The following is a 5,542-nucleotide window of genomic DNA, read 5'->3' as shown; positions in this document are numbered from 1 at the left end:
TCTTACGTTTCCCTATTCGTCATTTTATTGACGTCCAATGGTCATGCAAGATTTTTGACCTCAACCAATCAAATGGTGGTAGGCGGGATTTTATGTTGCCCTTGAAGAGACATTTATTGTTGATGTAATTATGCTTTACAGACAGCAGATGGAGACATTTCTCAACTCTGAAACTACAGAACTCACCACCAAATCTTAATATATTTAATATATTGTGACAAACACTGAATTTTAGGCAACATAGCTTGAAGAAACTAGTACTAGCCTACAAAGTAAACAACAATACGGCTATTATTTAATGCTATGATATCAACACATAGCCTAAATAAAATAGGTGTACATTTTTTTTTAAAAACAGCACGTAAAAAAAGGCCTTTCCTTAGCATGAACCCTACTCAGGCGTGTAAACATAGAAGACCCCCTTGTCCCACTGTCATTAAGCTATAAATAAAGCTTTAAACATCATCCCTTTGAACTAATTGAAACCTCTCATCTTCAACTGATGAGCAGCTTGCATGCCTATGGTTAACTGCAGGGCATACATTCATTGTCATGATGCACAGCTGCTGTCTGGAATGATCCCTGTGGCCCTGTGGGCTCCCGTCTCTGGGTCACAAGTGTCAGAGCTTGAGATGGAAATACTCTTCCCCTTCAGGGTTTTGGCAGATGAGTGGCAGCTCAGTCTCCTGCTGTGGCTTACCTCGGGATTGTGCTTCAGATTCATAAGAGGGGAGAAAGAAAAACACTGGCATGATCAGGTAATGTCAGAGTCTGTTGCTATGGAGAGGCTCCTAAAAGTCAATTCTTCAACAGTTTATTCAGTTAGTATAAACCATCTATTTAAGATATACTCCAAAGAATTATGAATAGATCATCACAATTGAGACTCATCACCTTGTGCTCTCAGTGATCATGCATTTCATTGATAAACTGACTCACTTGAAAGTACATAGACTGTAAATATGAGGGCTTTTTTGTTTCTTGGTTTCTTGGGAAACAAAACATTGTTCTCATGTGAACACATGATGGCATTATAGAGTCACTTCCTCCATACAGTCCTATAGTGTGTGATCAGAAAGGACAGGAAATGACATTTAACATTTAATTAACATTTCTGGTATGGTGAGTCATCACCATAACTGGAACATCAGAAGAAAAACACAAAACAGAAATACTTAGGAGTATATAATTTCCAAGGCAATTTAAACTTACAGGCTAACATCAATAAACAGAGAAACCACACGAGATGTGATGTCTACAGTGTGCTCAGCAAGAACTTCTTCTATGATGATGATTTAAAGTTGAGTCACTGTTATTTTCTGGTATTTTGCTGGATCTGTTATGGACATTGTACTGTAACAAGTCCAATAGTGTTAACTGACCAAAAAGTGAAACCAGATATATACTATTATGAATATAGCCAGCTGGATTACTTGGTTCTAGTGTTTATTATGGCAATGTTGTATTCCACTGAACACAAAATAATTGTAAAACTTTCTTGTCGTAATCAAATATGACAATAAAGTAGTTTTTGGGAAGACTGCAGTATGAACGCTTAAATGTGGTACATGTTGTATTATATTGTTTTGTAGGTTATCTCTGCAAATGATCTTGCGAATCTATTTACATCCTGATACCTGAAAAGTTTTCACAAGTCAGGTTTAAGTAGTATACTAGTCAAATCATTAGAATGTAAAACTATTTATATGTATATATACATTATTTTAATAGTTTTAAAGATGTGCTCATTGGTTTACTGTATATCTGAACCAGTAGCCAATACTAAAGTTTTAATTTATGTAGTCTCATGAAAGTGGCTCAAGAAGTCTTGGGTGAAGGATGAATACAGGGGAGCACTTGTTTTGAGTTGTCTGAGTAAAACTGTTACTGTAATTTTGATTCTTTTTATAAACACAAAATTATGTACATTTATCATTTTGGATGGGACACCATTACAGTGTTCGGAAGTGGAAAATGCAAACCCTAATTAGACATACTTGTCCGTCAACCTAAAAGAAAGAATCCTATGGTACAGCACCACATAAAAGAAGCTGTGGTACTTCAGCATTGGAATTCCTGTGGTAGTCATTGTGTTCCTGTGATACATGTGTTGTGGTATTTCTGTGGTTAGAGCAATTTACCAATGAGACGTTTGGTGCTCAGAGGCACTAGTTTGTTAACATGAGTCCAAGTATGACATTGTTCCTTCTTAATGTGTAATGGGGAGCAAAAGCATCAGCAAACATGAAAAATGTTTCTCGCGTGCTATGTGTCTCAATGAATAATACCAAATCAAAGGATCTGGTCAGTCATGACTTGTGAAAAGCAATCAATAATAGTTGGCTTGGAGAGACTTGGTGGTAGTAAAACAATAGGCTTGGGAATTCATACTGAATACTGAACTCTTGTTCATCTGTTAAATATGAAGCTACAACCAAAGGCTACTTAGCCTAGCTTAGCACAAAGACAAAGAACTGAAGAAAGTCACTGAAATCAACCAAGAAATAGTCCAGCAAAACCCTATGTAAAATGTTTACTATGTATACCACTACCAATATAGCAATAATATCATTTGTAACTTACTTATAGAGGTGCTGGTAGGCGAAATAGATTATACCTTTGGACAGAATTGGGCGGTTGCTTTAAAGGGGCACCAAGAGTTGGTGGTATCTAGTGGATGAGGTTGCAGACAGCAATACAATGAATACGCCTCCCCTCACTCTCCCCTCACAAGTGTATAGACGAACCTATAGTGGCTACGAAACTGGTAGTGCAGCATGGCAGCTTCCATGGAAGAGGACCAACTCTGTATGCTGATATAAAGAGCTTATTTTAAGGTAATGAAAATATGGGTCTCATTTTCAGGTGATTATACACTTATTAAAACATACTTATGAATATTATATTCTATTTCTGCTGAGTCCATTCTGCTAGATACCACAGAATCTTACTCACTGGTCCTATAAGCCTTGTTTTTATCCTAAGCTAAGCTACCTGGATGCTGGCTTCACATAAACATGAAATTGGTAAAATCTTGTCATCTTAAACAACAACAAATGGATACAGGGGCCAAAAGCATGAACTTTGCTAAAAAGTTAAAACATTCATGACTTTTTTTAGTAATTATTTTTCACGTGCTAAAAACCTCTATGGTCCCTTTATGGCTTTAGGCCAGGAACACCATGTTCCCTGTTGTCCCAGGCCTAGTCTTATCTCACTTTGCTTGGACAGCTCATTAGCATCTGTCAGCGTGCCCAAAGGGATAAAAACGACTTGTGAGAGTTGAGGTGATGCCTGAGCAGAAGAAGTGGAAGTGAACAGAGGGTTGCTAATGCTGCAGGAGTGTTTTGATGACAGACACGGTGGTTGGATGGGACCTCAGAGTTTAGTCTTGTTATTACTTTGCTGGGGGTAGCTTACAACAAACATGAAAGACCTCAGTGAAAAATGAAGACATAAAAGTATGTGTATGTTTTGTTACATGTGTGATCTGGGTCAAGACAAATAGACGGCAAAGATGATGTGGGACATGATAATACACTGTCATGTTTCTTCTGATAAAATCTTCAACAAAGTTGCACTGAAGCTGAATTCCCCAAGGAGCATTTTATCACCAATCTTGTATTAATTAAATATGAGCATTATTTATTCTGATCACATAAGTATGGGAATGGCATCTAGTTCCATCAGTCCATATTTCTACTATGAATCATAACAACCGCAGCCCCAATGGGCCCAGACAGGACCACCGTCCTGTGGGCATTATATATACAGAGTGAAATCATAACAAACCTCTTCCTCACTGGATCTCACCACATGACTTCACTTTGGGTGTGGGAATTATGGCATTCAATCAAAATACACTTCTCATGACCTCAGTTTGGATAGATCTTCCTCTTCGATACCACATGTAGGGAGATGACATCATATGTGGGGAGGAAAGCGTCTGTCAAACAAATGTGCTTTGTTTTTTGAGTTTTTCTTTGCTCTGAATAACTTTGAGTGGCACATACAGGATAACAAAAAAGGTAAAAATGTCTTTGAGGTTGCTCCAAAGCTGGTGAGCCCTCAAGTGAATCTCCAGGTATCCAGCAGCGCTTTGGAAAGTGAATAAACTGATAAGTGAGAGAGTGAAGGAATGAAAGGACTTAACAACCAGACTTGTCCAGTGTGTGTCTATCTGTCTGTGCATTTATGTCTGCTCAAGAATGTTTTCATTTGATTGAATAAAACATTACATCAGCCCTGCACCCACCCAATTCAACAATGATTACATGTGAACAAAACTGCTCTTAGGTCAGATCTGCATTGCAACACAGAAGAACTGACAAAGAGGGAGTGAATATGTTCATCTGACATAATTCCTCAGTGAATTTATCTGCTGGTTAGCCGCTGTGTCTTTTGTTTGCTTTTGTTTCCACCTAGAGATAAGAGTGTCGTTATGTTCACCAGACATTTCCCTCCAGTGACAAGACTTTTACTTATCGTAATAAAATGCAGACTGTGGTGTACTCCTGTGGCTTCTTATGCTTCATATAACTATGGTTTGAAGCAAATACCATGAAAAACATTCAATTGTCCAGCAGTGAAAAACTAAATCGTAAGCAGTGAGAGATTCATGAGCTACAAACAAGCTAAACATTAACCAATGACAGATACCAATGTCAGCCTGAAAACAAAGAGATTGGACATGCGCATGTTTTGCTTCATTCTTTGTTTATCACTGTCAGTGTGGGGAGTTATTGAGAATAGTTGGTGTGCATCAACAACCAATCAACAACCAATCAAAGCATCATACAATGAAACATATATTTGGCAGAGATTAAAATGTTTGTATTGGGTCATCTGTATGTATTTGAAAGTACCACAGTCATGTTACTCTGAGCAAATAATCTGATATTTTGAGTACACTGTTTACTGTAATATTTAAAGTCTGTAATATGGTATTATTAAGTTATTTGATTTAGCTGCCTACATTTCCACGTAGATTTCAAGAAACAGCACATAACATTATAATATCTCTTATAATAACCATTTATATTTTCTTGGTATTAAATCTGATGTCAAAGTCAGGTATTGGAATTACAATATACTTGTTGCTGACCAGTTCTGTGGGGGAATTCATGAACCCACCTGTTTACGTGAAATCATTAAATGTTCCTGTTACTTCCTTGAAATGCTGTAATTGAGTCACACCAGTGGCACAGTGAAATTCATACACACATCTTGGGGGAAATGTGGTTCTAGCTCAGTGACCAAGGGCTACTATTGTTGGATGAGGTCACTGGTGAAGATCCACTGGTTTCCAGGAAGCAGCAGTACCCATTTATTGTGATCTGTAATTATGAGTTAAACATCTAACCTGCATGGTCCTAATGCCTTTTTGTTAAGGTAAAAGGTCAAAGTTTACCTGGTGCTATACTACATAAATATAATGTGCAGTGTTACTCAAATAATAAGGTATGTGAACCAATTTTAGGTGTGTTTACTTTCGACTGCATCCCTGGCAGAAAAGTTAGCTGTTCTCATTGATGCAGAGTAC

This window comes from Scomber japonicus, chromosome 16 (assembly GCF_027409825.1).
Source record: "Scomber japonicus isolate fScoJap1 chromosome 16, fScoJap1.pri, whole genome shotgun sequence".
Lineage (NCBI taxonomy): Eukaryota > Metazoa > Chordata > Actinopteri > Scombriformes > Scombridae > Scomber > Scomber japonicus.
Note: the sequence above shows the minus strand (reverse complement) of the source record.